Source organism: Halichoeres trimaculatus, unplaced genomic scaffold, assembly GCF_033239565.1.
Source record: "Halichoeres trimaculatus isolate MK-OKI-2021-1 unplaced genomic scaffold, fHalTri1.1 fHalTri1_scaffold_6, whole genome shotgun sequence".
NCBI lineage: Eukaryota > Metazoa > Chordata > Actinopteri > Labriformes > Labridae > Halichoeres > Halichoeres trimaculatus.
This window is the reverse complement of record NW_027437184.1, coordinates 6900665-6916014: the sequence shown is the minus strand read 5'-3', so window position 1 is coordinate 6916014 and position 15350 is coordinate 6900665. Positions and strand designations below refer to the sequence as shown.

The following is a 15350-nucleotide window of genomic DNA, read 5'->3' as shown; positions in this document are numbered from 1 at the left end:
AGGTTATGAGGCTTAAAAGCAAAAAACTGCAGTCCCTCAAGTGTCCACTTGAGGCGGTCTCCAAAAGCCACAACTATCGAACTCACACCAGCATCAAAAAATTTAGTTTTTTCAGCCTTTAGCATGTCAATGCTAACTGGTGCAAGGCCTGATGTTCCCCCACAAGGTGAGGAGAAGGAGGTAATATGGACAAGCTAGCCGTGCTAACCCAGCAACAGAGGGAATACCAGAAGGCAGAAGGCAGTGTAGCATCATGCTTTTCTTTTTAAAAAAGCTTAGTTTTTAGTTTAGATTTTATTAGTTTTCGTCTGTTTTTGTTGTTGTATGGGGTAGTTGACAGAGGCGAGATTCAAAAATGTACTACAAACTCAAAACATCATACCATTTTAAAAAAAGTATTTACAGAAGACTGATAAACAGCCATCCTCATAAAGCAAGAAAGCTCTGCATCAGTGTGTCCACCTGTGGTTGTCTCGTGCCGTCTGTTTCAGAGAAAGGGGGCTAGGCGCTCTCCAGGTAAGCTAGGTTAGCCTCCCTGTGTGAACTTTTGAGATGAACTTTGAGATGAGTGAAATGTTTCCCCCTTGAGAAATAGTCTGTATAGTTTATCACCTTCCACTGTGAGACACCTGCTCCTATCAGAGACAAAGTCTTGGGGCTCTGCCACTTCCTCCAACTTTTCTCTACCTTTAACCCTCTGCTAGCAAACAGCGTGGATGTGCGCTAACTGGCGTAAAAGTTTGTTTTAGTTTTGTAAACTTACCATACGGTTGAAGTTGAAGAGATGGTTGTTTGTAAGGCCTCATTTTTTTTTAAATGTCAGCAAACCAAAATGTTTTTTCAGCTTTTCATCATGTAGCTAGTTTTTGTTAGCTTTAATAACCCTGCGGTGGCGGGGCTAATGGGAAGACCTTGGTGTTTGAGGCCTGCCTCTCAAACGTGTCATGAACTATTCAGGAGGTTCTTATGTAATGACACCGTAATTTCACAAAATTTTTGCAAAGATCTTGTGGTAGATTGGACTCTTTTGAACAGTTTACAGATTCAGGGATTATGCTACTTTTAATGTACATCGGAACTGGAAAGTGGAGAGTGGGAATGATGTCATCTCTGAGTTAAAATCATTCCAGTTGCCAAGTTAGAAAAACTTGCCATAACAGCAATATTTCTGTATACAAACATCAAATAATAATATTTTTACATCTGATTTATTGCTACAAACACTAGTCAGAAATTATAAAATACACAGAATATTACAGGAGCGCGAGTTCCAGTTGGTTTTTCCCACACAGAACTTGAATATTCCGACTTCCAAATACAAATGGGAGGCACCATATCCACCCAGCATTATATCCAGGGGTGTGGCTAATTATACTGGCATTAAATCCAAATAACTCCTTCTCTTTGCTGCTTTCTAAGTTTGATAAAAGTTACTTTAATAACTAATTGGTGACATCACTGAGATGCTGTCTGTTGGATTGAGTACCATTAATGACACACAACTGGTTCATATGATGTAAATGTAAGTTTAAATTAAGCACAGAGCCATCAGACCACTGTTTAAAAAGAGAGATGAGTTTTTAATTCATGTTTCTGGAAACACTGTTGACGTAGCGCCTCATGCTAACATCCATTTAGCATTCTAACTTGTCGTCATTTGCTTAAAAAAATCCTACTCACACACCCTCTCACACACATGCACGAGAGGCTGAAAGCAGCAAAGCTGGATATTTGAAACATGGTTTGGAACGAACAGACGGGCTGTACTTTGCTCTCATTGGTTTGCAGTGGAACTAGGAGAAGAAGGAGGAGGAGGAGGAGGAGGAGGAGGCCCATTTGATCGATAAGCCTTTGATGATCAAGTGAGTGTGCGTGCGAGCTTGTTTGCTTTCATGTTTCTGTTTACAAATGGCTTTCAATAACTTACGTGAAATCCAGTTATTGCTAATGCTCACAGCATGCTGGCTGACATACGATACGTCACGGCGGTTTGCAGAGTTGGAGGCAGCTAACCAGGCAGCCTGGACACAGTTACACTGCATACGTTTGAGCCACGGCATGTTTGTGTGTGTGTGATAGAAAGATGTGTATTGACCGACACATTAGTGCGTGTGTGTGAGCTGTGCTAATTCTTTGAAACCGGAGAAGAGCTTTAAAGTCTGTGGAGATTTTTAAAACAAGTTGTTTTATTTTGTATGCAAAGATGGACAAGCCTGTAAGTGTGTGTGTGTACTTCTTCTTTCTGTAAAGGTCCATTTGCATGTGTGTATGAGTGTGTATTTGTGTGTGAAGTGTAAGATCAGCACTACAGAGGGGCAGATCTGCTGCTTCTTGCTGGGCCTCCTGCTGAGTAACAAAGTGAATACCTTATCACTTAAAGTCAGAGCTTCCACACGCTTGGTCCATGTTAACACACACACTCACACACACACAGCACATGGATGCTACACAGCCGGCTGTGGAGTTAAGATCAAACTGCTAAAACCTTTTTTTTATGGTGATACACATGGAAACAAAACGTACTCCCGCTGCTCAGAAACCTGGAGGGTGGGTGAGAGGGGCAGGAGAGGAGGTGGTGTGGGAGCGGGGTGGAGGTGATGGGCAGGTTTAGAGAAGGTGGACTGAATTCATAATGACCTGGACCCTACTTTTAGTCAGAATACCTGTTTTTCCTCACACAGGTGTTCTAAAAAAAACGTATCCAAGCCTCTGTCCGAATCACTTTGTTTTAGCTGCTGTCTCTTTAAGACCCTATTCCACAAACCCCCTTCCCTCTGATTGGCCAGCTCTCTAAAGACCTGTCGTGGGCAAACCTTGATATTCGAGGCCTGCTCTTCCAACGTTCCACACACCAGGTACGAGATCCTCATGTGATGATGTCATCATTTCAGTAAGTCTTGTGAAGATCTCGATCTAATTAAATAAAGGAACCAGCCGCACATTTTAAGAACAGATTCAGGGATTTCTACCATGTATGAGTACATAGCATTTTAAAAATCTGCACATGATTTAATCTAAACTACAGCATTTTTACTTCGTACCCATGGAAAAAATTATGTAGTAATAGGGATGGGTACCTTTCACAAGTGAACCGATACGGTACCGATGCCCGGTACCTGGCCATCAGTATTGGTGCTCAACGGTACCAATTTCTGGTACTTTTTTGTGTACATGTGATAAAAAAATGTCAATTTAATAAAAGATAGTAGTAATAAAATCTCAAATTTCTTTAACTTCACATATTTATTCTTCAATATATAACCTTGCAATGCTGTGTTCATGGCCAGCATGGAAAATTACCTACTCTTCCAGTCCCTCAAAGTCACAAGGATGCATTTAGGTACCTAAACATGGCACCTTACCTGATTTTCTATGAATCGGTACCTGGTACTTTTGATAGAATTTGGTCGGTACCTATAAAAGGACCTAATTCGGTACCCATCCCTAAGTAATACCCCCTCTTTAAAGGGTCCATGAGGAGTTTTCAAGTGATCTTGAAAAAGTCTCCCTTCTAGATATATGCCTGATCGTAATCCACGCTTTAAAATGAGATTATCAGAACCAATATTGCTGGTTACAGGTTATTTTAAATTGCTACTTCTTAGCTTCCAGGTCGGGTCGCCCAGATCTACGGCACGTTTAAGTCTCTATGACAAGACCACACCAGCTGACGAAGTTTAGCCATGAGACGAGGTGAAACACAGAGATCTGTGTTTTTTTCTGCTGAAAACAATTTCTGTGATTAATTTTGTAGTGATGGTGGACACAGGAGCCTAACAGGTCTCCTGAACAGGAGAGTCTTACAAATGGATAAAATTCTCATATTTACATCTCTGACAGTGGTAACAGCTCTTAAGATGAAACTAGAGATTTAAAAGTTGGTCATGGGATGATAAAATTTCACAAACAGACAGATATAATTTTTCTTTTCATCTTGAACCCTGGGTTTTTCCAGATGTCAAAAGCCACTTTTGATTATTTGAATTAGGAGCTTGATTGAAGCGCTTTTTTAAAAGTCAGAAAGTCTGGTTGCGTAGCATGGGGGTAATTTCAAAGATTCAGTGTTACATGTTTTAATTTCCTGATTATGATAAAGTTCAGATTCAGATTCATTATAAAAAGATCTGAGATGGCTACTAAATTCTTACTTAATACCTTGTTTAAATAATTGTAATGTTACTGACAGCTTCATTATTTCTGTCAGCTCTCAGGATAAGTTTCTACTTTCCCACAGTTCTGTCCTGGTGACACAAAAGGATGAGATTTTATTTTTTTATTAGCTGTCTTGATGACATTTTGGAAGGAAATCCCCAAAGTGAGTTGCTGATATTAAGTGGGACACGGCACCATCACAATGCGATTATTGTAGTGCTTCCATAACATTAAAATCTGACTGAGCATGAGCTCACAGAATTAAAGGAGCCTCATGACTGGAACATGAGTCCTGAAAAACTGATATTTCAAAATGTTACATAAAAAGATGAATGAAGACACAAATCACGCTAACATACAGTGAATGCGACAAATTGTGCAAGAGATTCAGCACATGTGTAAGCAACACACACAAAAACTTGTGTGTGCAGGGCTGCGATGAAGGTTCAAACGCTGCTGTGGCTCCGTTTCACGTGCTGAGGTTGATGTTGCCGTTTTGCTGTAACATTATAGCCGCAAAATCGTCCATTTATGCTTCCTCTCTTCCTCGGGGTAATTAGCCGGCCTTGAAGTGGCTTTAGCTGCGCCTTCCTTTTTTTACACACACTCAGGGAGGCTGACTGAGAGCACTCATTTAACCCGTAATTATCAAGACCTCTGTATTTAAAAAAGCCCCCCCCTCCTCCAAACCCCCACCACACACATGCACACACAACTCACACATAATTACCTTAGCTGAGACGGACGAGTGTGTGCATGCATGTGTGGGACAACCATACACACATCTCTGAATGGAGACATGCTGCAGAGTTTTTGGGTGAAGAAACATTAATGGATGAATCACACACATGTTTAGGTGCACACACACACATGCAGACAAACACACAAGGGAGGAAAAGTTCACTCAGCCTTTAATTAACAGCAGCGGTCCCCTCCTTTTCATGTCGCTATACGTCGTCAGGGAATAGTCTTCATACACATTAATAGTAATGTCTAAACTGAAGTAAGTTCATTTAAAGTGCTCAAGCAGGGATTGTCGTTGTTGTACTCATAGGGTTTTATTTTCAGTGACCAGAACATAAATCAGAACATTATCCTGCCAGTTTCCATGGTACGGTTTATTCTCAATATGTTGAAACAGTGATAAATTTTAAGATATATTCGATGAAGGTAAGCGTGTCTAAGTTAATTCCCAAGGAAAGTAGACCAGAGGTTGCTGCTTGGGAAATAGATGGAGCAAAGGGTTGTAACATGGACTGATTTATCTGTTTAAGTGGACGCCACATAAACCTTGATTTGATTAGATTTGGTTTGATTTATCTCAAACATTTAAAAATAAAAAGTAGAAAAATAAATAGGCACACAATTTGTTGCATTATATGAATGAAAGCAACAACCAAGAAAAAAATAAACCTATCTCCAGTGTTTGAGAAGGGAAAGCTGAAAGATTAAACGAACCTTCCGCTACCTACTAAATCACATCATTATATATTCCAGAAATATCTTGTACACAGAGTAAATACAAAATTTCCAAAAAAAAAATAAATGAATTTTTCAACCCTTGCATCTTCACAAGAAGCGGTTGAAACCTTGTGGTGTGTACAACACATGATATGAAAAAACAACATGCCCTCCAACAAATGGTGGGAAAAAAAGTGCCAAGGGACTGCAGATGTAAATTAGCTGTAAGCTAACTCTGGTACAATGCATCGAACTGTGACATTAATGTTAAATATTGTACATGGCCCCTTTATAAATGAATTCAATAATAATGTAAAAAAAAAACCTTGAGCCAAACTAAAAAAAAAAACACAAAACAAAACTTGGTTGTAGTCTAACTGACATCAAGCACAGTTTTAAAAGTCACCGTTTTGGCAACACTGAAGAAAATAAGTTCCTATCAGCCGAGACACAGTTAAAGCGCTAAAGCTATGGAGCTGTTTACAGAAGACTGTTGTCTTTAGATGAAATGTGTTTCGGCCTCTTGTTGACACCAAAACAGTGTTTTTGACAACATCAAATGGAAACTTTGGAAAACAGCCTCCAGAGCGGATTTTTTCTAAAATGCTGCTGCCACCGTTACCAACAGCAAGTCGGAGGTTTTAGTGGAAACTAAACATCACGCTCAGCTTTGCCATGAAGACTACTGTGTTGTGTTTGTGCTGCTGAATCTGCTGACTGCCTTCCAACTAAATGTGCATCTGTTGCACCACTTCTGCACTTGTGTGTCTCCACAGTTATATCGCCAACTACAGGCCTGGCATGCATATTGCAACGTTGTAAGTCCCTCATGTTTCCTAGACCGCTGCCAAGCATATTGTGATTGTCATCAACACTTTAGTCCTACTTTAATGTTATACTCCCTTTCAGCAGACTTTCTACAACAATTTGGTGTTAGTTGCAGGTTTGTACGATAATTTGTTTCCTGACAGTGTTGAAAACTATGATGACCCAGTACATATTTCATATTCTAGATCTCAGTATCCAGAATATTGCCAGGATCTGGATCGTACTTTTACATCTGTCAGAAATTATCCTGACCTTGTCTTGTATTGTTTTGTAAAGCAATCTGACCATTTATGGTGGAGTTATATACACATATGGTGAAAACGGCCATATCTCACAATGATAAAGTCCTGGAGCCAGACGGTGATCCAGATCACTTCCAAAATTTAAAAACTTCTTCTTTATTCCATTTTGAACATTTCCTGAAAATTTCATCAAGATCTGTTTGTTACTTTTTGAGTTATGTTGGCGGAGGTAAAAATCCGACCCTCATTCAATGTAGATGGATAAACTAGAATTTAGACCAAAACCACGCTTTTACTAAAGGCTTTAAACAGCTTTTACTTTGCTGTAAAAACTGCCATCTGAACATGAAAATCAATGGGGTTTTATGAGCTTTTGGAGACAGCCTCAAGTGGACAATTGTGGAACTGCATCTTTTTGCGTATCTGCATTAGCCTCTTCTGTAAACACCATGGGCTGCTGCTTGGTAACACATTTCAAACATGCTAGGAAATGAGGCAATTCCCCCTCAAAAGCAGAAGCCTGTCTGACATGTCTGTCTAACATGAGTCTGGTTCTGTCCGAGGTTTCTGCCTGTTAAAGGGAAGTTTTTCCTTGCCATTGTAACTTGCTAAATGCTGCAAAGTCCTGTACTCATGGTGGATTAAGATAAGATAAGACTCCTTTTCTTGTCTTGATGTTGGGTTTCTGCTAATAGAATTTTATTAATATTTACGGTTTTGAACCTGTAAATGTTTTTGTTAAGTGTCTAGAGATAATGTTTGTTATGATTTGGCGCTATACAAATAAAGATTGATTGACTGAAAAGCAACCAGAAGAAAAAGACAACAAGCCTGCAGGCCGACATTAACGCCAATACATGGCTCGAGAAAAGGTTTTGTGATGAACAAAAATCCCTCACACTTTATTAAGGCATCAAAATCACACAAAATGAGTCACTCTGAATATGAATCATACAGAAAAAGATGTCTTAAACTTAAGAGATGCTGTGAGAAAAACACACTTGGTGCATTTGATGGTGATATGACACACTAAGATGCTAATAACACATAAAAGTGCAGTAGTGTTGTGAGTATTACTGTACATACATTAATCATGTAAGCAGCCGTGCACACGCAGAAACTCATTGCCAAAGCGCTGAATAATAAATCTCCTGTTTGTTGATTACATCAAAGATGCAATTACTTCAAAGGCACGATTACTTTATAAATTCCAATTAGATATCAGCACCTCTTTATGTGCATCAGGAAATGGTAGATGTAGCCCTCAGTGTCTCTGTAGTCTCATTTCACTTGAAAGGCCTTTGATTTAACAGCATATTGTTGCTGCCTTTTATCTCCACTCTATTTGAACAGAAATCTGCTGCTGAATACAAGAGTTAATAGGATCTCAGACATCACTTGTTTGTAATGACGGCCCTCCACCTTGACCCTGACACACACACACACACACACACACACACACAGTTTTATGTATGAATTTCGCATACACATGCGTGCAAAGAAACGCAGTAGCATGCACACACACGCTGCTTCATTCAGAGGACCTTATGCTGATAAAACACCTCTATAATGTATTCTTTAGTTTTCACATGACGCACTAAGTAGATTCGTCTCTTTTTATATTTGAAGCGGAAATTAAAGCGTCCTCTCTTTTGTTCCTCCCTCCAAAGTGCTTTTGAGTCTAATGTCTTTAATCTCAGATTTCACGGAGATGGGACATTCAAAACACTCATTCGCTCCCCCTTTCTTTCACGGTCATCCTCGCTCCGGCGAGGCAGAAATAAAACAGATAAATAAACAGGGACAGTCGTCTGAAATGAAGGGTGGATTCACCTTGCAATCTTTTCAAGTGGCAGCAATCAAACTGCTTTAGAGGGAAGAGATCTTCACAAAGAGATCTGAGCATGAAGGATTTGTCATCAAATGAAAAGAGGTTGAATAACAGTCGGTCAAAGACGAATAAAAACAACAGTGTTATGATGTGTGAATTATAAAACAATCTGGTGGTTTGAGAGAATAACTGATTCACTGCAGAAGTATTTCAAAAACTGGGCATGGGTGATTACTGGTATTTAAAAATCATTGGTTGATACCTGTTCACACAACCTGGATAAAAATAATGAAAAGACGAATGGCTGCAGACATTGCAGGCAGCTAGCTAAACTGTTAGCACATTCTGAAAATTTGGATGGTTTGTAAAATTTGAGATTAGGGATGCATCGATATGAAAATTTTGGCTTATACAGATATCCAATATAAATATTGCTGTTATGGCCTATACCCCCCCCCCCCCCCCCCCCAAAAAAAAAATAAATAAATAAATAAATAAATAAATAAAATAAAATAAAAATAAAAATAAAAAATAAATAAAAATAAAAATAATAAATAAATAAATAAAAAATAAAAAAATCCCTACACAGATGTTGTCTCGAGGTAGTTAAGACAGAAAGAGCGGCACTATCGCTAGAAAAGATGACCAGAAGAAGAGGATCAAAGGATGGAGCGCCCAAGATAAATGCGATCTAAAGAAGTACGTTTCGTCTGTTTTTTGGATCAAAAACAAGAAGAGAGACATAAAAGGAGAGAGTCCACTCTTCTTAGGTAGTTCTGGTGTTTACATAGTCATAAAAAACCTAGGGCTGGGCAAGTATGGATACCAGGTTTTGGTATCGGGCCGATACTAGCCTTTTTTCTAGGTTTTGTCTAGGTTTTACTTTTAAAATTACCTGAACTCTGACAGTTGCTAGTTTTATTGTGCACTTTTAATTCATATTTTTTATTAAAAAAAAAAAATCTAAACTCAGAGAGATTTGTTTGTGTTTTATTTGGACTTAATGGCAAAGTGACTGTGCTGTCTCTGATCAAAATGATCTGTCACTGTTAATTGAAATTTTATGTGTCAAAAGTACTCAAGAGAGTGTGCTTGTACTGTTATCGGTCTGTATAAAAAGTGGTATTGAACATCCCCATAGAAAACAATATATTTTGGTTATTACAGTAATTTCGCTCAGGCATTAAAGGAAGCCTGGGATTACACAGAGTGTGGAGCAGGTGGATAAAAGGAAAGCACAGAAAAACTGAGCCAAGCTTGTCAAAAAATGAACCGGTTATAAAATCTTCATTGAGGTTCCCACATGATTTTGAGACTAAAGGAACATTTGAAGGAGCAGCTTCATGAGAAAAGACCTAACGTTCGATGGTTTGAATTTTGGGATGAATGAAGCTCTCTAGATAGTTTTTAGTTTTGTGTGATAACCTTTGCAGAACAATATGTCATGCCTTGTTTATACATGCTATTTAATGTTCAAATTTTGAGTAAAATCAAATTCTGTTTTTGTGTTTTCTTCATTTTAAACTGTTTTAATTTCCTACAACATGCAGCAAATTGGAAATAACTATAGATAATTAAAACTTCCAAGTTCTCCGGAAAAAAAGTCAAAGCAAAAAAAAAACAGTCCATGCAGATATTTTAAGACTTGGGTTTTACAAAGTTAAATATTACACTTACTATCATTTGCGGATTAATGCAGTTTAATATTGTAGTAAAACAAAACACTTCTTTTTAGTTTCATGAATCAATTAAGAATTTATCTTAAGCATGTAACAAGCCAAGAAAGCCATTTTAATGTTAGATTGTATTAAAATAAAATAACAGTCGTTAGTGTTAAACCCCTTGATGCCTGTCGTTGCAAATTTGTGACATACCCTGTCAGGTCTTGATGCAGCTGAAATGACCTTTGTATCTCATTAAAACCCAATTAATCCATATTCTACACAACCCAAAGATCGTATCAGATCCACCATGTCACAATATAATTTAACATCTGTAAGAATGCAAAAACACATAACAATCTATTTTTTATAATAGATTGTTAATTCAGGCAGTAAGGGGTTAAATTGTTGTTCATTAATGCAAAACCACCAGTTCACTGTTACATTGTCAGCTTAAATTATCAGCATCTGCCATTGAAAAACGGTCAGCTGACCACTTTTTGAGGGTTAAAACTAAATATTTATGCACAATTAACAATTAATAAAATGCTAATTTACTGATAGACTAACTGAAGATATACGGTATATTTTCATACATGTGCTGAACGACTGAGGAGGAAAAGTTCTGAGACGAGCAGAGGGTAAAATTCCCCACACCTGCACGCAGAGATAAAGTGAAAAACAAGATGTTGAGAAATTGAAAATAAAAGATAAGAATGAGTCAGAGCTGAATACAGTTTTAGGTGGCAGCTCCTCGCAGCAGGCCTGAGAAACTGAGCAGGCATCCGAGCCGATGAAAACCCCTGACCTAGATCAGACCCAGATCAGATCAGATCTGAATTCCATCCCACCTGAGCTCACGTTATGCGATGAACAAAGTCACAGCTGTGGGAAAAAAGCAGAACAAGTGGCATCAGTCGACTGATTCAGAAACCGTGCTGTAGAGAACGCCGGTGTGATCTGCGTCAGGCATCTTGACTTTGTTGTGATATTTGTATCATAATCACAGACTGTCCCCGGTATCACCACGCTGACCTGCTCTGCCCGTCGTGACCCCCCACAGCCCGTCCCACCCCAGCAGTTGGTCTCCCAATCTGGAAGTGATTGCCTGCTCCAGAGTCAGGAGCCCAAAATGAGAGCCTCTGAGTGGAGGTTTGGGCAACATCAAAGAGCCAGCGACCATAACAACGCAACTATGTTTAAAAAAGGGCCAAACACCCCTCTACCTCCCCAACAAGCCTGCCCACTGCCCTATTACACACACACACACACACACACACACACACACACACACACACACACACACACACACACACACACACACACACACACACACACACACACAAATGCTCATATTACACATCCACGTATGTAAGGACACGCCCAGTGTCACATAAACACACACACACCACTGCAACATCTGGGCTACGACCATGATGAATCAGACACAACTTCTTGAAGTTCAGACAGAGACTTAATGTGTGTGTGTGTGTGTGTGCTTTTTTTTTTTTCTACATTTTGTTGCTTGTATGCCTTTATTTTGAAAGGACATGACACTGTATCGACTAGAAAACAAGGCACAGGTGAGGAGTGATCTGTGAAAGAGGAGCCACAGGTTGGACCTCAACCCTAATGCTTAAGTCTTTCAAGGAAGTGTGTGTGTGTGTGTGACCTAACTGCTAGGACCAAACATTTTGCATTAATGTAACACGAAAACGTAATCATGTTTTGAATCTAAGCTATGAAACAGCCACCTACTACTAGGAAGAGCTCCAGTTAATTACTAGAACCAATATGCTCGACTACACGGATGCAAACAAGCACAGGTGACAGATGGTATCTTGCAGCGTCCCGGTTTCAGTGTTTTGATCTTGGAAACAGAAACAAGATTATACTTAGATTGTGTCTGATTAAACCGCATATAACCACATGACCAGAGCAACATGTTAGAAGGGGTGAAAGCTGGGGATGCTAGCTCTGCTGTTGGCAGTCACGACTGGCAATTTTTTGTGATCCTGTGTTTCAGCTTGTTACCGGAAATGAGTTGAGTTTGACCAGTCAGAAGGTTGATATTTAACTCTATCCAGCACAGTGTAGCGCCAGTGCACATTCATTTTTGACGGTGGTAGATCTGAAACCAGATACGAAGGGTCAATTATTGTTTTTGGATATAAAACCTGGAGAGTTACATTAACATGTCTCAGGCCCAGTTTGCACGACATTTCATCTGAAAACACTGTGAAAAAAATCTGTTTACACAGAAACGCTGAGGGACTGAAAATGCTGTAGTAAGCATGCCAGGTCTGTAGTTGGTGCTATAACTGTCTTGACAAGAAACCGCTTTTGGGAGATCTCCACCAAAGTAGAGTTGGGCTGATCATCTGGTGTACTGTGGAATACTAAGCGCAGAAGTAGAAGTGATGTCAGCGTTTCCACTGTAAACGCCGGCTTACTGTTTATACGGCAGTGGTGTCGGCAGCGTTTCAGAAAAATCCCACTCTGGAGGCCGTTTTCAAAAGTTTGCATTTTAGGTCGGCTCAAACGCTGTTTTCCGTGTAAACCCGAGGCTGAAATGCTACAAAACGTTTGCGTTTCACCCTAAAACCATTGTCGTGTAAACAGCCCTTTTTCGTCAAAGTGATGTGTTGGTAAAAAAACACAATAAGGCACACATAACAAAATCTTTATAAATAAGACCACAGGTATTTGCAGCACTTCAGACATCATCATGTCACTTACACAAGTAAGTTCTGTTCTGAAATTTCAACTCAGTAAAAACAATTTTCTTTTATTTTTGAACGCACTTTGATTTTGTTTGTAAGTATCTAGCACACTTAGAAAGCTGATTTTACTAGTTTGTTTTGCTTGTTAATGTTGTCTCTTTGCATTTTTTTTGTACTGTTATTAATTTTATTTTAATTCCTGCAGGTTAAAAAAATGACTTTGTCTCAAAAAGCAAGTTATGTGGATACTCCAAATTAATTTTCTGTGGTTTCAAAGGACATTATACAACTTTTTTTACATTTAGAAAATTGAGGTTTACAGCTTTGAAATTTCCAAATTTTGAATTTTATGTGAAAAAAGGACAATTTTCATTTGAGTTTATTGCACTTTTAAGCAACTTATTGTAGTTGTTAAGACATATATCAATATATATTGTCAAAAATTGAGATATCAGGGTTATATGATGTAAAGAAAATAAAAAATATTACAAAAAGTTGCACTACAGTAATTTAAAGAAACGTCAGAATATGTCCTGGCAGACTTGCACAAAGGTCGGTCTTAAGGGGTTTATTACCATTCAGACAGTTTGACAGTTTTCTAATAAATGTGTCGTGAATAAGATTTCTGTTAATGCTTCAGAAAAGGCCACTACTACAAATTTTATGACTATTTCAAGTATTAATCGTGCAAAAACTTTGGAAGTTTCAGGGGTTGTAGCTGAAAAACTAAAGTCAGCAACATCTAATTTACTAAATATTGCAGTTTTTATCCAAAGACGATCTTTGTATAAGCCTTCAGCCTGCCAGCTCTCTTGAACAGGTTGATTTTTCTACACTCCATGTTCACACATAAAGATATGGCGCTGTCATACAAACCTATAAAACCAGAGTAGAAAGTGTTGAGGAGACTTCGGAGATTTAAGAGAAAGTGTAGAGAGATTCACCTTTCACAGCTCGGGCTCGATGTGGTGAGAAATCCTCTGACCTTGTTCTGAAATGACTCTCGGCTCGGCTGCAGCTGGCTCAGAGCCATGGAAGTGTGCAAAATCAAATCCAGGCTGAGTTGCGATTGCATTCAGAGATGAGTTATCGCTTTCTTAATGAGTGGACCAGCGGAGACAGACAAGCCGGCAACTTTCTCCTCGAGACTGCGGTGACGGTTTCACTCTGCATAAATGATCTCTAATGATCGGTCCTACAGAGAGCTAATTAATGGTGTCCGTGTTTATTTCTATCAGAAAGTTCCACAATTAACAACTTGTTTGTGACACTCAGGCAATCATCCATGACTTCAGTACTGACACAGGGAGACAGGGGGGAAATGAGGCGACCACAGAGGACGTAAATCCTCTTTGAGACTCACTTCCTCCAGAGTTTGGTTTGACTCAAACAATAGATACTACGACTACTTCAGGCCGCAGCCATATTTGTCCGTCCTGTGGGAAATGGTTACAAGAAGCAGAAAAAATCCAGCGGTTTGATAACGGCATTGTTGAAAATGCACTGAGGGAACAAGAGCTGCAAGAAAGGCGTCTGTGTTTGCAATTACTCTGAGAATGAGCTGGGATGTCAAACCACCACAGCTTCCACAACGTTTATCTAAACTGATTTATCTCTTGGCTGCAGCTCGGAGACGTTTTATCACCACACTTGACCTTTAGAGGGATCTCAGCCTTCCTACTGTACAGCGTGAGAGGCGGAAACACCAGGCTCTCTTTGCTTTGTTTTTTTATCTTCAACATCCTCATGGTGATTGCAAAATCCGCAGGTTTGATGCGTTGTCTTCCCCCTGCTGAGATGACTGAGCTCGTCTGCCGCTCACTCATTGTGAAACCTTTTCTGTGTGGCTGCCGGGGATGGCTTTCACTCACCCGTTCAGCCTAAATACCAGACCATGTGGCCAAATGGGAAATGCCGACACACATCATAAAAACCCCTCCACTGACGAGTTTCCTGTGTGCCAGTATCTATTTATTTCACAAATATAGCATCCGAATACCACAACAGGAGAACGTACAGGTCAAAACTGAGGCACTTTTCTCTTAGAGACAACTTCATTCATTACTTTTAAATGCTTTTAAGAGCCTTTAAGTGCATCCAAACCCATATCTACGGTTTGCATAGAAAATCGACCCTCAATAAATCAGCCAAAAAAGGAACATAAATTCACAACTCTCTGCTTAAACTTTCAACTGTTCCAAATGTCTTTGGAGGTTGCTGTAGCTTCTCAATGTGAGAATTCACCAATGTTTTAAAGTCAGTTTTGACTTGGTCTCTTGGTTGTAGTTTGCTTTAAAAACAAGAAAAGAAAGTTAACAGACTTTCGTGACTAGTACTGAGAAATCTGCATCACTTTCTAAGTTTTTAGAGGTGTAACTTTTTACAAGACAAACTCTTCAAGAGTTATTCCCGGTGATTTTACAATACTTGAATAATCATTTAAACAAATTAA

General features: G+C 39.1%; 1 protein-coding gene across 8 annotated transcripts in view; it reads right to left on the bottom strand.

Annotated features, from left to right (window-relative positions):
* Window positions 1-15350, bottom strand: part of tcf7 (transcription factor 7) — a 101445-nt gene that overhangs the window by 36358 nt on the left and 49737 nt on the right. The gene's annotated exons all lie outside the window — the stretch shown is intronic.